Genomic DNA, 21,446 nt, shown 5'->3' on the forward strand with positions numbered 1-21,446 from the left:
AACTGCATCCTCAGCTCAGCTTCAGTCCGGGTCTCGAAGGCAGTCTGTAGCTTCTCGAAGATGGTGGCTACAGAGAGCCGGTCCCCCTCGGCCCAGGTCTCCGCCTCCTGCTCCGCCGCACCGGTTAGCTGGCCTAGCACTATCGCTGCACGTTGCTTATCAGTCAGGGGATACAGCTCTAGCAACGGGTTAAGCTTTTTCCGGAAGGCCTGTAGGGCATCCGGTTTCCCGTCATACCGCGGTAGCCAGGCAGCTCCGGGCGCATAGGGCAAGGAGAATGGCATGACCTGAGCAAACGCGGGGGCCGCGGCACCTCCCGCCGGTACGACCGGGACCTGGGCAGGCCCATTCCCATCCGCGGGTGCCGCTGCGGCTGCGACCACCGCTCCTCCAGCGGCTCCGTCGGACGCAGACATCTTGTTTCCGTCCCCCTTAGCTCTTTCCGGCCCCTCCTCTCTCGGGGCGGAGTTTTGGCCTTCGCGCTTCTACTGCTCGAGAAGACGCTCGAGCGGGAACTTTTCGCGCCAAAGATGGCGGCTTCTGAAATTTTCCTGCCGGATGCCTCCGGCGGTAACAAGGCGCACCTCTACCTGACGGCAGAGCGGTAAGATCCTGTTCGTGACGCCAAGTTGTCGCGGGCGGGGAGGAGGGTGTCAGCACACCGCGCTCACCCCTTCTGCTCGGGTCCGGCAGCTGCTCAGTGGTGGCTCGAGCGGTGGGCCGGATCCCGGGGTGTCTCGAGCGACACTCCTCGCCCGTGAGTGAAAGGGGGTGTTTGTTGGGTGAAGGGATTGTTATAGTTCGTGACGCCACCCACGGTTGTGGTGATTGCACCACCGCTGCTCAGTGTGGGGGTCCCGGGGATGGTGATGCGGAGCAGCCAGGTGTTGTGTTGCCCCTCCGTGGGTAGGGGTTGGTGATCCCGGGGCCCGGTGATGAGATGTAAAGTGTAGGGCCTGGAGGGCGCAGGGACGCGGGGGCAGCGCTGTGCCTTGCGGCACTATGGTACTCACTCAGCCTGACACACGGACACAGTTTGTACGGTAAACCAACGGCTGGTAGGACGGTCCCACAGACGGCTGCACCTGCACTCCCGGTAGGTGACGGTGATGTCCCTCTTCCTTGCACCTGTGTTGACTGATGGTAGCGGTGGATTCCCTCCGGTTACCCGCTCCCCGGCTGCAATCTGGGCCGGAGGAGCTCTACACTTTGCCCGCAGGCGCTGGCCCTGAGAAACTTGTGCCGTGGCGGTGGCGGTGTCTCTCCAATACGGGTTGGGCTGTTGCCTTCAATCGGGACTTGGTTGTTGGGGGATCTGCGTCCCCGTCACTGACGGATTTGGCAAATCTGGCGACTCCTAGCCTTGCCGGGGTCCGAGAGGCCCCTGCCCTGGTGCTGACTGTCCTTCGGAACACTGCTCCAGACCACCGGGCACACAGCCAACGGGGTCCTTCCAGGAACTTCCAAACGGTCCCCCTCCAGACAGTCACCGCCGTTGCTGACCTTGCTGTTCTGGCCCTCACAAAGCTGGACCCTTCAGGCTGTCTTTCTCTTCTGTCACTTTACTTGCTTTCCTCCTTTACTACTTTCCTTCCTTCACTTTCACTTAGTTGTTTACTTTTGCCCATGTCTAGACTACTCCTCCACTCCTTCCACTTCCTCCTCCCTGACTAGACTGCCTGGTTTCTTCCTGCCTCCAGAGCTGTGAGCTCCTTGGTGGGCGGAGCCAACCGCCTGGCCCACCCCCTGGTGTGCATCATCAACCTCTGGAGGAAGGCAACAAGGATTTGTGGTTAGCTGTGATGTGCCTATCTGGAGCGTGGGGTGTGGTGGTGTTGTGACCTGTGTCCCCTGGCTTGCCCAGGGCGACACACCCCAAATTCAATAAAAGGCACACGCCACTTTATGAATTTTGGGTATCTTCTCGATGGCGTGCACCTCCTCTGTAGAGGACTGGAGTAGTATTTGTAGGGTAAAAACGCTGGCAGTTTTGCATAATTTGATGGGAAGCATAGTAAAGTCCCATCCTGCCTCGGTCACTCCCAGCTTCGGCCATTTTGGTGGAGCTACTTCAAACTAAAGGCCACTTTACACGCTGCAATGTATCTTACGATGTATCGGCGGAGTCAAGTCATAAGTGACGCACATCCGGCATCGTAAGCTACAATGCAGTGTGTAACAGCTACGTGCGATTGCGATTGAACGGTAAAACGTTCATCGCACGCACGTCGTTCATTCCTCATGAATTGAACGTCAGATTGTTCATCGTACCCGGGGTAGCACACATCGCAGTGTCTGACACCCCGGGAACGATGAACAGATCTTACCTGCGTCCTGCGGCTCCCGTCTGGTAATGCGGAAGGAAGGAGGTGGGCGGGATGTTTACATCCCGCTCAGCTCCACCCCTCCGCTTCTATTGGCCAGCTGCCGCGTGACGTCGCTGTGATGCCGAACATCCCTCCCACTCCAGGAAATGGACGCCCACATCGAGGTCGTATGGACGAGTAAGTACGTGTGACGGGGGGTTACTCGTATGTGCGGCACATTCAACAAATTGAACGTGCCACACATACGATGGGGGCGGTTACGATCGCATACGATATCGTATGCTGGATCGTAAGGTGTAAAGCAGGCTTACGAAACATCAAAATTAGTAAAATTTTATGACTTTTCAAGGTGTTTTATGCCAATTATCTGAACACTCTGATGAATCGCCCCATTGTACTTGCAGTACGACCAAAGGAAGAAGGACGTTCCGCCCTCAAACTCCGGCCTTTGGCAGGGCTGGAGAGCTGTTTTTTATTATAGCCATAAAAATCTCTGTTTTACTGTTGTATCCCCCCTTCTGATGTCTTATAACAGCAGAGCTTCTTGGCTGTTATACTTTGGTGCCGCAGAAGGAGTAGGATAGGAAAAGACTGTCAAAATTTCAGAAAAAGAAGCGGAAATTTAAAATCATTTTTTACCTGATAGGTAAAGAAATCCTTCTGTGGAAACCCAACTTTTTACGGCTGAACACCCTCCTCACCTGGCAGTGACTTTGCATGGGCTGCCCACAACCATTGGAAAACCTTGAGCCTCTTAACCCATGAAGGTTTGCATTCCCTCATTCCATGCCACCAGTTCAGTACTGAAATCCTTACCACCAAGCACACGCATTGTATTTTAAGAAAATACAGATTATGTGATATTTTTACTATTTTTGTGTGTAAATTAATGTTTTTTTATGTAACTATTTTATTACTTTAGCCCTAAACCTAGTACCATCTCTAGGCCTAGGCCTACTCCTAGATCTATCTGTACCCTAGTCCTTTTGAAACTTTGGCATAGAAAAAAGTATTTAAAAACTCATCCAACCTTCTAAAAAGATGATCATGTATTGAAGAAACTGGAAAGAAAAGGTGCAAATAGGGTTTTATCCGAGTAGGATGGGATAATAAACACAAGGAGGTTGCTCACCTGGTGCAGTTGGGTAAAGTGACAACCACTATAGAAGCGTAACCGATAGGCACAGCTGCTGCAGTCCCCATAGAGAGATATCAAATCGATGCTGGAAGGGAAAGGGTTAAAAACCACAATGCTGGGAAGAAGACACTAAAGTATCTGCAGGATGTGATCTTTATTTCTACGCGTTTCAGAGGCACCGCTCCTTCGTCAGGAAAAAAAATCACATCAAATTTATACTGTTCTATAAACTGTGTGAAGCCCCACAGGTGTTGTGTCGGTGCATTACCTTCAGGGACTCCACTCGGCTGGATCTTGTCACAGGTAGGAAATCTTCTAGTTGTCGTGACGCCACTCTCAGAATTGCGGTCAGTGGGGACCGCCACTGCAGATTAAGGGATGCCTGGGGCTGATGGTGGGTGCAGTCGGTTGTAATAGCCTCCTGAGAGTGAGGCAAGCCCCAGGGCCCTGTGTAGGTGCGTAGAACCACAAGGCGCAGAATAACTCCACACAGGCAGAATGTCTTTCAGGGTTTTTACTCACTTCAGGTGGCAGGGTGAGTAACCCGGGCGTAGCTGGGATGAACCAGGCGGGAACCAGGTATCCTTCAGGCTGACTTCTGATGGTGACTACCAACTCGCCTTCCTTAGCCCTTGGTGGTTTGGGGTAACCCCGACTTTTAGTCCCTATGGGGGTCACCCAGGGAAGTTGCTGAAGCCTCTCTCCCCTTCGTTTGCCGTTTGCTTGTGGCCTGGACCAGCTCACTCCAGCTGCTTGCCTCCTGTGAGCTATGGGCCCTAACTGTGGCTACGTGGCTGCGGCTTTTGTGGTGTTGTGGTGTGGGCTTTGAGGGCCCCACACCGGCAGGTTTAGCAGGGAAAGGTGGATCTATCCCCCGCTCCGGGATCTGCCGCCCGTTTGGGCCTGGTTCTCCCTAGCAGTCTCCTTACTTCCCACTCTGTGCTCTCTCTCTAGCTGGAGATGGGTTTCGGGTAGCACTCCTAGGTGACCGTTCTCCCCCGTCGGTAGCCACTGCGCGGACGCTGTCAGACTGCAACAGCCCAGGGGAAGGGGTCAGCTCTCCTCGGAGCTCCCTGGACTCTGCCCTGAACCGGCTCACATCTGGGACCTTCACTGCTGCTCCTGTCCGAGCTTCACTTTCCTGCTCCTCACTCCTCCACACTCTGCTGCAGACTGTTTACTCCTCCTTCTCTTTTCCCTTTTGTGCCTGCCTACGCCACCTAGCAACCAGACTCTCTTACCACACCCCTTGAGAGGAGATGGAGGCTTTTGGCCCCCTCCACTATTCCAGTGAAGGTGAAGGCTTTTCCCCCTCCTGGGATCCCCAGGGGTCCTCTCATAGGTACATGTGTGAGACCTGATCACTATGCGCCTGTGTAGTCACACCTCGGTCAGCCTTCTGGATTACCTGTATTGTACTGTCTCCAGCATGGGTGCAGTACTCAGTGGTGCCTGACCAGGTCAGGGGCGCCACATTCCCCCTTAGTTATCACCAGCACGTCCTCGGGCTGCAAGACAACATTTTAAAATGCATAAAACATTAAAACATGTAAAACATTTTTAAAAGCACCAGGTACCATACATCACCACCCTCCACCCACAAGTCCGTTAACCCACCCAAAACCCTCTCACGTTGGCCGCGCCTTCAGCCACTTCTGGCAGGATGTAGAGGCGGCTTTCATGGTCTGGTGGTCTTCAGGGTATACCTGGCCTGGTGGAGCCGCGCCTTCAGCCACTTCTGGCAGGATCCAGAGGCGGCCTCCACAGTTGGTGCTGACCAGGTACCCTCTTTGTGGTGGAGAGCCAGGCCCCATAAACAGGCATGCTCTCTGGTTGCAGGTAAGCCAAGGCCCTATATACGGACGGGCCCCCTGGTTGCAGACGAGCCAAGCCCCTAAACAGGCTGACTCTGGTGGTGGTGGTGCCCTCTGGTGTAACTATTTACACTGCGAGAGTTTGTGGCTATAGCCAGTTCATAGCCTTAAGGTTCATTTCTCACATTAGTTTATGTGGGCACATTCTTAAACTTGTAAAACGTTGCAAAACAAACTTTTCAAACTGGTAACTTGCTTTACTTTACTTGAACTTATGCAGACTCCTCCTCACCAGGGCTTGGGCCTGTAGGGCTGCGGCACCTGTTGCTTCCTTGACCTCTTTCTTCATCTGTGGTAGTCTCATCAGTGGGTTCTTTGTCTGTTCTTTCTTTATCGCTGTCTTTCCTTTCTTCTTCTTTAGGACATGGTGCTACATCTAGCGCGTACCAGCCTCTTTCGCCTTGATGCATGGTAAACTGCACTGTGTCTCCCATTCTCAGGTTCCTTCCAGGATGTCCTCTGGGCAAATTAGCTCTGACGTCTCTCCTATTGACAAAAATGCCTTCTTTGATACCAGGTGCAACGATGAACCCGTATCCTGACTTCAGGCTAAAGTCTTCCACAATTCCTCTACAAAGGGGTCCTCTGACCTGTGCTTTGGCTCTTCTCAGGAACCGTTTTTCTTCTAGGTCTCTGGCCGTTATGTCATCTCTTTGCTCTGGGGATGGCGGAGCAGGTGACAACTGGTTTCGGCTACGGCGCCGTGTCTTGCGGGCTTGATTCTGCTGGGTGGCTGCTTCACTGCTGGCAGGCTCCCAGGTGAGGTTGCTGGATAAATCTTCCTCTTCATCCCAGCGAGAATATGGCAACATCTCCGGCTCTGGGCATGGATCCACTGCTGGTGGCTCCTGAGTCAGCTCCTCAGCTTCCTGGCCTCCCCTCCCCCTTAGTTCTTCTGAGCACTCCTTTGGTGGCAGTGCTGGGGATGGACTTTCTTCAGCAGGCCCAGGCAGGGATCTTTTTGGCATGATTGCTGCAGGAGTCGTCTTGGGGGTATGCGGAGGGAGTATGTACTGGTCCACCAACCATTGTGGAAACTTGGCCTCCATGTCAGCCTTCAGCTGCCAGTATGCGGGGTCCTCCCCCAGCGTGGGCTTTCCAGCAGGGACCTCTTTGGACTGGGGAGCGGTGTCTGCTCTGGCCTTGCAGGCCGGGGAAAATGGTGATGCAATCTTGTCTCGGCGGGCCGCGCCTGGCATGGCGGCGGCCTGGATGGGCGTTTCTGGCGCAGCTTGGATCGACGTCGCAGCTGCGATGGGGTCTTTGCAGGCTGGGCTGGGCGTCGCTGCCTCGATCGGAGCTTGGCGGGCCGCACCTGGCGGGGCTGCGGCCTGGTTCAGCACCTCACTTGCGGCGCGGACGAGCGTTGCTGCTGCGGTGGGGTCTCGGCGGGCCGGGCCTAGCAAGGCGGCGGCCTGGGTCAGCGTCACACCTGCGGCGTGGATGAGGGTCGCGGTGGCAGCCGGTTCTTTGCGGGCCGGACTGGGCGTTGCTGCAGGGACCGGGTCTTGGTGGGCCGAGCAGGGCATCGCTGCGGCGGCCTGGGCTTGGCGGGCCGCACCTGGCGTGGCTGCGGCCTGGCTCAGCGTCGCCGCGCCGGGCGCCTCTTCAGGGACCGCGGGCGTGGCAGCAGGGGTCGGGGCATCCGGGCCGGCAGGGGTAATACTGGACTCACCCATCGGTGGCAGCATCGGGGTCTGAGTCGTTACCGCCCGGTCTGGCACTCGGCGCGCGGCTCTCCCTTCATAGGCCTGAACCGCGGCAGCCATCTCCAGAAGTTCCATGCATTCTTCTCTGATCTGCTCCACGACCCGGGTCTCCAGTCGGTCGCAGAACTGGGCCAGCTCCCGATACCACCAGGCAGCGGAGCCTGGTTCTGGGTTTCTGCGTTCAGACGCCATTTCCTCTGCGCCTTCTTCTGCACGATTTCCCAGCAGTGGACTCGTCGTTGCCTCTAGTAGCAAGCTGTTCAGTTTCCGCTCTGCCTCTTTCAGCAGCTCCTCTCCCAGCAGCAGGCTTCTGGCTCCCTTTCTGTCCCGACGTCTCTGAACGCTTCCGCTCTCTTCACAAGCGAGGTCAGAACTCTGCAGGGGATCTCTGGGTAGCCACACCTCTTCGTGGGCGGTAACTTCTCCCAGCGCGGGCTGCTGTTGTTTTTCAGCGCGCTTTTCATGGTGGCAATATGGCGGCGCTTCCAATTTTCCAAGCGGACCGCCCAGGCACATGGTCACCTGTCTGGACAGGTCTAGTCCTTATCCTGTTCGTGACGCCAGATGTGAAGCCCCACAGGTGTTGTGTCGGTGCATTACCTTCAGGGACTCCACTCGGCTGGATCTTGTCACAGGTAGGAAATCTTCTAGTTGTCGTGACGCCACTCTCAGAATTGCGGTCAGTGGGGACCGCCACTGCAGATTAAGGGATGCCTGGGGCTGATGGTGGGTGCAGTCGGTTGTAATAGCCTCCTGAGAGTGAGGCAAGCCCCAGGGCCCTGTGTAGGTGCGTAGAACCACAAGGCGCAGAATAACTCCACACAGGCAGAATGTCTTTCAGGGTTTTTACTCACTTCAGGTGGCAGGGTGAGTAACCCGGGCGTAGCTGGGATGAACCAGGCGGGAACCAGGTATCCTTCAGGCTGACTTCTGATGGTGACTACCAACTCGCCTTCCTTAGCCCTTGGTGGTTTGGGGTAACCCCGACTTTTAGTCCCTATGGGGGTCACCCAGGGAAGTTGCTGAAGCCTCTCTCCCCTTCGTTTGCCGTTTGCTTGTGGCCTGGACCAGCTCAGTCCAGCTGCTTGCCTCCTGTGAGCTATGGGCCCTAACTGTGGCTACGTGGCTGCGGCTTTTGTGGTGTTGTGGTGTGGGCTTTGAGGGCCCCACACCGGCAGGTTTAGCAGGGAAAGGTGGATCTATCCCCCGCTCCGGGATCTGCCGCCCGTTTGGGCCTGGTTCTCCCTAGCAGTCTCCTTACTTCCCACTCTGTGCTCTCTCTCTAGCTGGAGATGGGTTTCGGGTAGCACTCCTAGGTGACCGTTCTCCCCCATCGGTAGCCACTGCGCGGACGCTGTCAGACTGCAACAGCCCAGGGGAAGGGGTCAGCTCTCCTCGGAGCTCCCTGGACTCTGCCCTGAACCGGCTCACATCTGGGACCTTCACTGCTGCTCCTGTCCGAGCTTCACTTTCCTGCTCCTCACTCCTCCACACTCTGCTGCAGACTGTTTACTCCTCCTTCTCTTTTCCCTTTTGTGCCTGCCTACGCCACCTAGCAACCAGACTCTCTTACCACACCCCTTGAGAGGAGATGGAGGCTTTTGGCCCCCTCCACTATTCCAGTGAAGGTGAAGGCTTTTCCCCCTCCTGGGATCCCCAGGGGTCCTCTCATAGGTACATGTGTGAGACCTGATCACTATGCGCCTGTGTAGTCACACCTCGGTCAGCCTTCTGGATTACCTGTATTGTACTGTCCCCAGCATGGGTGCAGTACTCAGTGGTGCCTGACCAGGTCAGGGGCGCCACAACTGTACCTGACTACTTTACCTTGTATCAAATCTTAAGTGTTGTCCCATGAAAAGATGTAATAAAATATGAGGGGTGTACTTACTTTTGTGATTTACTGTACGTCTACAAAAAATTAAAATGTCTCTTATTATGTTATGTCTCTTGGAATGTGACAATGAAAATAACAAAAAAAAAAAGTTTTGACCTAAGTAACAAAACTGGGGAAGTCCAAACTGTTAAATACACTGTAAACCACAAAGTTCTTGTCAAAGTGGTGTATCATTTTTTAGAAAAGTGGACCCCAATCATTGCCTCTAATGTTAAATAAGAAAATCAGATACTATTCAGTCTTCCCGAGTCCAGCACTGGCTCTCCAATGCTGCTTAAGGCTGCTTTCACACATCCGTTTTTTGCTGAGCGGCACAATACGGCGCTTTGCAGAAAAAACGCAACCGTTTTTTCTTGCCACCTGTTGCGTTTTTTCCGCATAGACTTGTATTAGCGCCGTATTGTGCCGCATGGCCTTGCGTTGCGTCCGGTTTTTGCCGGATGCGGCATACTTAGCCCATGCGGCGGCCGGATGGAACGTTGCCTGGCACTTTTTTATGCGGCAAAAAGAACGCATTGCGCCGGATCCGGCACAATGCAGCGCAATTTACAATGCAAGCCTATGGACGCCGGATGCGGCGTCCTGCGGCAAAAAAAGCATCCGGCCACCGGATACGGTTTTTTGAACTGTGCATGCTCAGTATCAAGCCGCATCCATCAAAAAACGGACGGACCGCATGGAAAAACGTATGCAACGGATCTGTTTTTTCGACGCATCCGTTGCATAGGTTTTTGAGCCGGATTGTGCCTGATGCAAAAAAACTGATGTGTGAAAGCAGCCTTAGTCTTATATTTTGGTGGTGATGTCACATGACAGCTGCAGCCAATCACTGAGCTGAGCTCAGACCCTACAGTAGAGGCATAGAGCTGATGTTGGTCCCAGGGAGGGTGAATACTACTTATAAGGTTATGTGCCCACACTGCGGAAAATTCACAGAATTTGCCACAATTTTTTCGCGGAAATTCTGTCGATTTTTCAAAAATCCGCAGTACAGCGAGTCCCCAGCCATTTCTATGGCATTTTGGAACTGCTGTGCCTATGCTGCGTTTTTTTCCGCAGAGGAAATAATGTGGATTTCCCTGCAGAAAAATCTGCAGCATGTGAATTATTCCTGTGGATTTTTCCACAGGGTCCCATACTTACCTGCCTTGATAGAAGACACCGGAGTCACTTCCTCCAGTGCAGAGGAGCGCGGTGGAGCCAGGTACAGGAAGGAGGAGATGGGTGTGGCCTGCACGAGCTCCGGTCATGTGACAGCCAGAGCTAGTGCAGGCTCGCCCACCTTCTCCTGCAGAGTGCAGACAGACATGGCTGGAAAGTGAAGTGCTGCGTGATGGAGGTGAGTATGAAGGCCCCGATTACTCTAGCACTTGTTCTGCATTGAGGATGCAGTGCCGAAGCCATGGTACTGTATCCTCAATGCAGAATGCCAGCAGCATAGCCGCAGGATATTCCGCAATAAAACCGCAGCATGTAAACAGACAAAGTTGTGCTGTGGTTTTCTGGGAGCTCCTGAAGAATGTCCTGCGGATATATCCGCAGGACACTGTCCCCGTGGGCACATAGCCTAAAAGTTTAAACTCAATCTCAGCTCACCTAAGCTAACTGACAGCTCCTGAGTGTTCCTCCTCCCTGCTGCTGAAATCTCACACTGCTCAGTACAAGCTGCAGCTGTCAGACAGGCTGGGTGGGCAGAAACTGAATACACTTGGACTCATGAGTGCTTTTACTCTTTAGCTGGTGCTCGTGTTAGTAATAGGATTATACCTGTATAGACATTCTTACATGGATATTCAAAGTAAGTTCACCAGTCTCATTAGGTCCAAGAGACCTCCTAATAACGAATGCAGTTTCTATTGTGAAATCTAATGAAAGATCTGCTTTAGGATCATAATAAAATGGTGAAATGTCTCTTAAAAAGGCACTGCCTACACAGACGAAAGAGTGAAGTGTTCTTGAAATGCATCAGGGATATGATGTGTCTTGTGAAGAACTTATGTGTATGCATAGAATATAGATTTCCCCATTGTCTCTTTGAAAGTATCATTGAATGTAAATAATGACTCAATTGAAGGCTGTGAATGATATATGTGAGGAGAAAAGAAGCTGCACAACTATCCACCGACCTTGCACCACCCCTACATATGAGTCAGTCCTTTAATGGCAATAGTCATCCTAACTATATACTGACATGTGGCTTTTTCCATTAATGATCTAAACATCAAACAGACCTTCCACTGCAAAGAAACATGAAAAAGTGTTTAGCGAGAATAAACTGATGTGTTTTCAGCTGTGATGGATAAGTACAGTTTTTGCAATTGATAAAATGAAAAATGTTGTGTATAAAGGGGAAAATCACAGAAACTAACTGATAAAAGACTCCTGTAGGGAGCCGTGATTCCATGGAGTAATGATTTTCACATTGAGGAAAGAACAGCAAAATACTTTTTGGGTAAAAGTCGTATATTCAGATCTGGAAAGTTCCTCTGTCCATAGGCAGAGAGACCCGGCAGTTGGTGGGGAGAAGCCACCGGGGACCCGTCTGTCCACCTTATCTGCCATATGGCTTGGTCCCTGGCCACCTGTTAAGGTATGTCTTTCTCTGAACTGCTTCAGAATCAAACATACCTGGCTGATGTCATACAGCAAGTGCCTGATACATGCAGCCTATGGATTGGGCAACACCTATCAGCTGACAGGTTCTCCCTTAAATTAATTGTCCAAGACTAAAGGGGGCTTTTTCTATGATATCGTTAATGTTTTATCGTCGGGGTCACGTTGTTAGTGACGCACATCCGGCATCATTAACGGTATCACAGCGTGTAACACTTACCAGCGACCTTAAACGTCCTCCAAAGTGGGGAAAATTGTTCACCATAGAGAGCTCATCCTAAAACCAAAAATTGTTAATGGTTGTTTCTAGATATTGTTCCTCGTTCCTGCGGCAGCACACATCGCTGTGTGTGACACCGGAGCGAGGAACCTCCCCTTACCTGCGTCCCGCCCGCAATGAGGAAGAAAGGAGGTGGGCAGGATGAAATTATGAGCTCATCTCCGCCCCTCTGCTTTGATTGGCCGGCCGCTTAGTGACGTCGCGGTGATGTCGCCGTGACGCCGAACGCACCTCCCCCTTGAGGGAGGGATTGTTCGGCAGTCACAGCGACGATGACGACTCCCTGCTGTCCTGGTTCACAAAGATCTGCTTTGACAGAAAGAATAGATCTCCCAGGTGGATTATGTAAATGATTGTATAACTTAGTTAACAGGTATAATTTTGAAGTAATTAAGTGTTGTACTTAAAGGGAACCTGTCACCAGTTTGGGGCCTATAAGCTGTGGCCACCACCAGTGAGCTCTTAGATGCAGCATTCTAACATGCTGTATATAAGAGCCGAGGCCGCTGTGTAGAAAGTAAAAATTACTTTATAATACTTACCTAAACAGTTGCTGTGGTGGAGTTGGGTCATATGGGCGTCTTCGTTCTCCGGTGCCGGCGCCTCCTCTTTCGGCCGTCTTTGTCGTCCTTCTTCTGAAGCCAGGGTGCATGACGCGTCCTACATCATCCACACTCACCGGCATTGAGGTCCTGCGAAGGCGCACTTTGATCTGCCCTAAGCAGGGCAGATCAAAGTATTGTAGTGCGCCTGCGCATGACGAGCGGGTGTGTATGACGTAGGACGTGTCATGCACACAGGCTTCAGAAGGAGGATGAAGATGGCCGAAAGAGGAGGCGCAGGACCCGGAGAACGGAGATGCCCATCTGACCAGTCTGCTCCGCACCGACCATTAGGTAAGTATTATACACATTAATGCCGGCGAGTGTGGATGACATAAGACGCATCATGCACCTCGGCTTCAGAAGAAGGATGACAAAGATGGCCGAAAGAGGAGACGCATCGGAGAACGAAGACGCCCATATGACCCAACTCCACCACAGCGACCGTTTAGGTAAGTATTATAATGTGATTTTTACGTTCTACACAGCGGCCTGGGCTCTTATACAGCATGTTAGAATGCTGTATATAAGAGCCCACTGGTGGTGGCTACAGCTTATAGGCCCCAAACTGGTGACATGTTCCCTTTAATTCCTTCCCAAATGTTTTCAGGAATAAAATGACACTTAAAAGCAAGGTTCAGAATTTGAATTTTGAGTTGGATTCGAAAAGATTTTGTGGGACCCTCTGGTAATTGTTCCATTTTGAGGAATTGCTGTAAGTTCCAATTTCAAAGAAATCCAGATAGAAGGCCATAGAACCAGTCTGTCCAAATTATGCAGATACTTTAATATTAGAATTTTGTTGGATATGAAATTTTATCACTTAAGAAACTTGAATGTTGCAGGCAATCTATGTCGTCTATGGAGGTCAGGGTTTGAGCTTAGCCAAACTCACAGAACACTGTCTCAAACTGGGATAAGGTTGGATCTAAATGTCCAGGTAAAGCTTAGTATCATACCTTAGTCAGCAAAAGAACAGCTCCTGGTGTCCCATTATGACTTTATATAAGCAGCTTTCCTGCTTTGCCCCAATTCCACATGTACAGAAGTAATAGTAGGAGTCAAGCAGGACACCATTTAAAAAACGTCACAAATTAACGCAGTACAAAATATTTCTTGGACTCAAGACACCCAGCTATCAAGTTGTTAGAAAGCTCTCACATCTCACATAATATACAAGTCTTTACAAAACAGCAGTTCTATTTAAAGCTATAGCTAGGCATCACCTGGCACAAAGATTGTATGCTCCCCCATATACAAACACAGCTCGAACCTAACTACATTATCCCTTCAGAAATGTAACTAACATAGATAACTTCTATTATATACAGAACATACTGCACACATACATAAAGTATACCACTCACATTGATAGTATCAGTACACTGTACACAAACATAGAACCACTATACAACGGATGCTTAAAGTACCATTTTACAATATATGTGTTACCGCTGCTGAGTCTGACCTGTACAAATACATCATACATCTATATAATACAAATATACTACTTACATTACACACTGAGTAATATGCCTTAAACCAGAGGTATCAAACACGCGGCCCCCGGGCCGCAAGTGGCACATAAGGCTATTTGTTGCGGCCCGCAGACACCTAGACTACATGACAATTGCGGCCCAGTACATACACAGGGGCGCCGCCATCAGCGATTTCCTTCCGGCGATTATAACTTGCGGCACCATGCAGAGAAGCACGCCTCTACAAAGCTTTACTAATGGCAGCTGCTGCCGGCCAATCAGAGGCCAGCAGCTAATGTGGGTGTATTCTGATTGGCCGCTGCGGCTGCCTTTAGTAAAGATGTAAGGAGAGCAGTAGCGCCCCAGTAGTAAAACGCTGATGGTGGTGGCCCCATGTACAAGACAGTAATCGTCACGGCCCTCATGGGGTCTAGGTGCCAGCTGGCTGCAAGACACCAAAGGAAAGGTGAGAAAATTCTTTTTTTTCTTTTTTAATTGTGAACAATGTCATAACGGCATACTACTACTAGATGAAACATTACTACAAGATGTGGGCAATATGGGCACATACAGTAACTACAAGATGGGGAAATATGGGCACATAACTACAAGATGGGGCAATATGGGCACATAACTACAAGATGGGCTCAATATGGGCACATAACTACAAGATGGGGCAATATTGGTACATAACTACAAGATGGGGCAATATGGGCACATTACCACAAGATGGGAGACAATATGGGCACATTACCAAAAGATGGCTGCAATATGGGCACATTACTACAAGATGGAGGCAATATGGGCACATAACTACAAGATGGGGGTGTGGCGCCCCTAAGGCGTCAGGTGCCATAGGATACTGTATCCAATGACAGGTGCAGTACTTATCCAGGGTTTCTGGGAGACCTGTGCCGGTAAACACCAAATAACACCATTTAAAACACACATTTCTTTGCCCTTTTTCCAGACTAGGTAACAGGCTAGAGACGGATCTGTTGATGCCCACCTATTGGTCGGGACTTTTCCAATTCCGCTAGTCAGAAACCCGGGAGGGGGAGGGGCTAGTCTGGACTGTTGACAGTTGACAGGGAAATTTGAAAGTCAGTCAGGAGTTGACGTTGAGTCAGGGAGGGTGTGAGGAGACTCAGGTCCAGTGAAAAACACGAGGAGTAACATCGGTGGGCTAAGGGAGTACAGTCGCCGGGGGAAGTACAGTGTCAGTACTCACGGGACCGAGCACAGGCGGGGTGCAGAGCCCTAGTTCAGAAGAAGGCTTTAGGCTCACCTGTTAAATCTGCTAGGCGAGGGGATCATCAAGGTACCTCACCAACTTTAGAATCCGGGGCACAGCAGCAAAGAAGGAACCTGGGAACGGGGACAGAGGTCCAACCCATTGAGAGGTTCAAGCTGCCTGCCATATGGGCCAGGACTATGAGACCAGGAGGGGACCCCAAAACACTTCAGGCCACGGGGACCCACCAATTACAGAAGGGTGCATGGAGGAAGAGCTCACCAGGTCACAACACCGGCACCGAGATCAAAGGAACACAGGATCACCTGAGACTCACATTGGCAGAGACCAGCAGCAGGTAGATGGCAGTACCACTGAACCAGTGAGTAAATAACAAAGCAGCCCCTGCACATTAATGCAACTCTCGCTGGAAAGTTAATTTTCTTCCCATTACGAATATCATATATTCAAGCTGCTAAGTACAAATACCTGTAGAGGGTAGCTCTAGTAATGAAAACTAATGTATGAGAATTTCCTTATAATGCTTAGCTGACCCCAATTTATTCCTTTAAATTCTGCAGATCTCACAAACAAATAAATTGTAATCACTATCACATTCCTCTTAAAAAATTGGTGCATTTTTCGAACTGCTGAAATCTGAAATCTTAGCTAGTTATGAGCTGGCAACTGTGTAATTATTTATGAGGCCTCCGTCAGTCATCACATAGTTCATCTCAGAACAGTCTAAGGTGCATTCGCATATACTGTACATCATAGATTATTTTTCTTAAAAAAAAAGGGACTTCTTCATTTTTGATCCAAGACATGGGTCAAAATATCCCATACAATTCCAGGAGTCAATTAATGTAATTGACAGCACACGGATGACAGTGTACCTTCCATGTGTTGTCTGTGATTAACATTGTAATGTGTAGAATAAGCTTTGAAATTTACTGTATATTCAACACAGAAAGACTGGCCAAGCATGAATGAAAATCAAACCTAAAACAATGATGAGCAACGGTCCGCATGATTTTACATAAGTGGTAAATCACAGCTATCTGAACGAGGCCAAGTGGCATAAATTGCATGAAGAATTACCTTCTAAGGGTGCGTTCCCACAATCAGTGCTTGTTCAGGTTTTCAAGCAGCTAAATTTCCTCCTGAATCCTACACCTCTGCTCAGTTGCATTTTTGTAACGTTTTTGTCTTAAGAAAGTTGGTTGATAGTGTAGCACCCACAGGGCAAAGGTTAAATACTCATCATTGGGCCGGTGATGTAGGGTCTGGGATGTCACGGGTAGCCCTGCCCGGTTTTGTGACCCCGAGGTGTACACCAAAAAGGGGAATGGAGATGGGATGAGGATGGGTGATGGGAGCTGTCTTGTAACGCCACCCGCGATATGCGGCCAGGGATTAGCCGCCACTGCGGTTGCAGTCCTCTGGGGCAGATGATGTTCCAGCTAGAATAGTTCAGCTTCCCACAGATGAAGCTAGGCCCCAGGGAGGATGATGGAGGAAGTAGTGGCCGTTGGCGCCGGAGCGCGGGACGACAGCGCTAGCTATGATGGGCTGACACAGTGGTTGTGGTTCAAGGTCTTTTAGTCACAGTTCAGTTGTCACCCTTGAAGTGCCGGTTTTCGCTGTGGTAGACCCCAGCCGATCCTGGGTACCTCAGAAGCCACCCCCGGTGTTGTGAAGTTGTGAGACCTTACTTTCTGTGCGCTTTAGTGTGGATCCCCGTGACTTGAAGCTGCTTGAGGATCGCGGTGTTCTTGTAGTGTTAGCTCCCATCTCGTGTGCAGGCGACGTGGGTCCGTGGTGGGGCCTGACGTTGATCACGACTCTGGACCCTATGTGCCGCTGTGCTCCGGATCTTGTGGTGACTAGAGGGACATACAGTCTCCCTGTCCTACTGAATCTGGTGATACAACGTGAAGTCTGTTCCACCCTAGGGCTCTGCACCCTGAACTGCACCGGTCCTGAGGGAGCTATTGAGCTCTACCTCCAGCTACTGTGTTGCTCCTCTGTCTCTTCAGCTCACCCGTTAAACTGCTCCTTTTTCCAGTCGGGCTGGTTCTAACAGGGGAAGCTCTGAAGCACTCTCCCCTGCAACCATGTTGTTCTGTGTCCCAGCCTATTCTGAGGTAAAGTTTGTGTGTTCTCTAACATTCCTACTGCTGCCCCCACCTTCCTGATGACTCACTGGTGGCTGGGAAAAATCTGTTGTTATGGTGACCATCTTTAGCCCAGTTTTTGTGGGAAAGCACCTACTTTGTGTGTTGTGTAAGTCATGAACACCAGTGGTTAACCTCTTCCTTACCCGGGATGAGTATTGCACCTTAAGTGAGGTACAATACCCTGTGGCAACTGACACAATAGACATGAAGCAGAACAAACAGGAAGTTGACCAGACAAAAAAAAAAGATCCCACCCTCCTACATATTTTATACTTGCACCCTTTACTGTCTGGCACTAAAGGGTGCTGTTTAGCCTTGTTTAACCTAATAAATAAACAAATAATTAAAAAAATGATGTTGGATCCCCCCTCTATTTTTGATACACAGCCAAGGTAAAGCAGACAGCTGCAGGCAGATATTATCAGGCCAAGAAGGCCCATATTTATTGGTCCCTTCCCAGCCTAAAAATACCAGCCCACAGCCCCCCAGAAGTGGCATATCACATCAGCTGCACCAATTCTGGTACTTCACCTCTGCAATTAATCCCATCCACTGTGCTTGTACTGTACAATACAGCATTTTGTACCCAATGAAAATATGCTGCATCCAGAACACTAGTAATACTGATCATGGACACACAGCCTTAGTGTTGCTACCGTTTTGTTCGTTCCCGTTTCATTGCAGCTTCGTCCACTCTCAGCCCAGTTGACTATCAACACATTACGTGTGGCAATTGCAATCATTTTTGTATTATTCTAATTCTATGCATGATCACTTTAAGTTCCAGACTATAAGAATTTCATATAAATTCCGAAAATTACATGCCTACTTTCCCTGATTGCTGCCATGGTGATGACAAGGTCAACATATGAACTCATATTTTACTGTTACAATTATGTTCTCAGGCAGATTACGCAAAGTAGGGATGTTAGGCAGCATGTACGGCACAGGCAAAATGGAAGGCAGGGAGCTGCTCCTCACACCAGATACGGTCAAATTCATTGACCTTCTGCTCCTCTGCCAGCACACACTGATGGACACCTAAGGAGATTGCAATTGTACGGATTTGTATTTTAAGATCACACGTGTCTGTCTCGTCCCTGTTCGCTTGTATAATCTGATAGGACACTCCTCTCATTAGCTTCTCTGGCAAACCTTCACAAAGACATTACTTTAGCATTGTGTTTGCCAGGCATACAAGAGCAGCTTGTCCTTCCCGGACTTCAGGTAGGAATTATTTTATACTGGTTTCGTCATACTATAAAATTCACTGAATATCTCATAAACCTAAGGATAACTCAATTTCAAGCCTTCATGTCTACATAACTACCCTAAGATGCATGTTTGTGCCTTACGGAGTATTACCCATGAGGTAGATGAATACACTCCACAATGATATAATTACCATTTACCATCATTAACACCTTTTGAAATGTTTCTGATAACTTTGTAATTACTCTTATAGATCATTTCCATTTGTTGGGATATATTAGACCCATCATTGGTTATATTGTGTCACAAGCCATTACGATCATGACTCCATAGTGTGAGGGTGTTGTTGCTGCTTTATAACGTTCTCAAGATTGTCAGACAGATAAGTGATGCTCTTGGTGGATAACTTCTTGTCCGGTTACTTCTAAAAGTCAACTCTCCCATAAGGTTTGTCAGCCAAGCACAATAAATCAGAACGAGCAGTTTTTAAAGTTTTTATTATGCCATGGTCTTCCATAGAAATGAAGGCTACATAATAGTCATATACTGTGAGATATACTGGGGCTTTAGGAAAAACGCTCTAGAAATGACTTAGGATATATAATATGGTCCATTCTTATTATAATTAGTCATAGGAAGAAAATGTTCACTTGAGGAAGGGTTCGTTTGTAGGGATGATCGAATACTTCAAATATTCGGCTTCGCGAATATTTTCCGAATATCTCGCCGCTATTCGACTATTCGATGCACAATGTAAATAGACTTACATAGACGGGAAGCCCGAATAGTTGTTATTCGGGTTTCCCATAGACTTACATTGCGCATTGAATAGTCCAATAGCGGCGAGGTATTCCAAAAATAATGGCGAAGCTGAATAATTGAAGTATTCGATCATCCCTATTTGTTTGCTTTAGTTTGACTTTAGGTAAAATATCAAAATCATCTAAAGATTCCCATACACCTTCTATGGCTGTCCACAGATTTTCTTCCGGATTCCCGCATACGCCCTATTTATTTTCAACTTATTAGCTGCTTCCATACTTCTCTGAGGGTGAGAACTTCTGCAGGAACAAATTACCACGCATGTTGTATCCAGCATGACGGATTCTTCTTTTGCAAACTTCTGCTGTTAGAGAAGAGTTGGGATAAATCCATACAGACAAGATAGACTAGCAATTTTCCTGCATTGTGTATTGACACTTTACCTTCTTGTATGTTAAATCTAAAGTAACCAACGATGTATAGTATCTCTCAACAGCACAGATGATGAGATGGTTGTTCTTAAAGGGAACCTATCATGTTGAAAATGGCATCTGATCTGCAGGCAGATGTTATAAAGCTGGAGTAGCAGGTCAGATTGAGATATATATGTACATATATATATATATATATTTTTTTTTTGTGAGGAAAGTTTTCACTAAGCCTTGCACTTTATTCATTGAAATCCCTGGTGTTTATATGCATATGAGTCAAGTGGGTGGTCCTATTTAGTGACTGATAGTCTCCCATGTTTGACTGTGCATGTCAATCATTCAGTAGGACCGCCCACTGGACTCATAAATATAAACATCAGGGATTTCAATGAACAAAATGCAAGATATATACTGAATGTTTTCCAACACATTTATATATCATTCTGCTCATCTTCTCCATCTATATAATGTGCCGACCACAGATCAGACTGAATGCACAATGTGACAGGTTCCCTTTAAGAAACATGGGAATATATTTTTCTGGGATTACACCTTTTAGAGGACCTTTGCATTCGAGTACACTTTAGAAGTTGCATAGCATGGGTTTTCAAATTATTCCTGGTATATCTGCTCTAAACTCTTTCAGTGTGATGTCTTTTAACATGCAGTGTATACTTGCATCTCAGTTGTCTTTATAAGTGGGTTTTATGTCTTTAATATGTTATACTGCTCTCCAACCTATTAATGTTTTATGTGTTCGTAATTTTTTATTGTTGTACCATATTCTATCTCCATGGGGATGCCCTTGGAAATAAATTTGAAACTTTATTATTTTTGCTGTAGGAAAATGTTTTCACTCTGTGTAAATGTAATAAATAATTTGGAGAAGTTTGTGAGGCCATTAATGTCCTTTCTGCTCCTTCCTCCTTCTCCACCTGGGGAGCTTCCTCTGACTTCACGTGCAGGAGTCTTATGGCACACACACGCCATACGGTCAGCTGCTGCAGTTAAGAGGACTATCCTGGAGTGGTACCTGGTATCTACTAGCAGCCTAATCCATTCTCACCGTCAGAGCCTCTGGTGAAGACTCAGTAGGCACTTAGTTATGACCCTTCAGGGTAGGCATGGTCATAGCTTAGTGGGTCCACAGCTGCCAGCATGACAGCTTTTTTTGGGCATGGACCCCGCTGACTCCATTCCTCCTACACACTTGAAACTATTTCATGAGTTGGCTCACCAACATGAACAGCAAGATCAAATCCTGTTCTTCCTTCGTGAAAGTCCATTTGAATGCACTGATGCCAGCTATACCCCTTACACCAGCCTTTGCTGAAGTAATCCCGGCTCTACTGTCCAGCCTTGTGACCTTCGCTTCTGGATCCGGTCCTTTTCTGTCTTTCCTTCTTCAATTTGATAGTGTACCCAAACAATGCTGAGGGTTCATTAATCTGTGCAGGCTGCATTTTCAACTACTGACCCATCAGTTCTTTTCTGACCATGCCAAAGTGGCATTTTTAATGTTTCACATGGGTAGAGAAGCTCTCACTTGGATCAACCCTCTATTGGAGAGAAGAGACCCTGTCACCTGACAGTCAGATCTTCCTGGGGGTCTTGCGCAAAGTCTTCGAAGAGCCAGGTCGTATTTCCCCTGCAGCATCCTCTCTTTTCAGGCTGCATAAGGGCAGTCTGACCATGGGTCAATATGTGGT

The 21,446-nt window shown here is 49.0% G+C and overlaps 1 protein-coding gene across 2 annotated transcripts in view; it reads left to right on the forward strand.

Annotated features, from left to right (window-relative positions):
• LOC142289777 (calcium/calmodulin-dependent protein kinase type 1D-like) overlaps positions 1–21,446 on the forward strand; it is a 138,251-nt gene that overhangs the window by 44,005 nt on the left and 72,800 nt on the right. Inside the window, exon 1 of one of the 2 annotated variants that reach the window (XM_075333708.1) lies at positions 18,413–18,559. The exons of the other annotated variant lie outside the window; for it this stretch is intronic. The gene's annotated coding sequence lies outside the window, so the exon portion shown is untranslated. Of the gene's footprint in view, positions 1–18,412; positions 18,560–21,446 lie in introns of those variants that run through there. 2 annotated transcript variants of the gene reach the window in all.

This window comes from Anomaloglossus baeobatrachus, chromosome 2 (genome assembly GCF_048569485.1).
Source record: "Anomaloglossus baeobatrachus isolate aAnoBae1 chromosome 2, aAnoBae1.hap1, whole genome shotgun sequence".
Taxonomy (NCBI): domain Eukaryota; kingdom Metazoa; phylum Chordata; class Amphibia; order Anura; family Aromobatidae; genus Anomaloglossus; species Anomaloglossus baeobatrachus.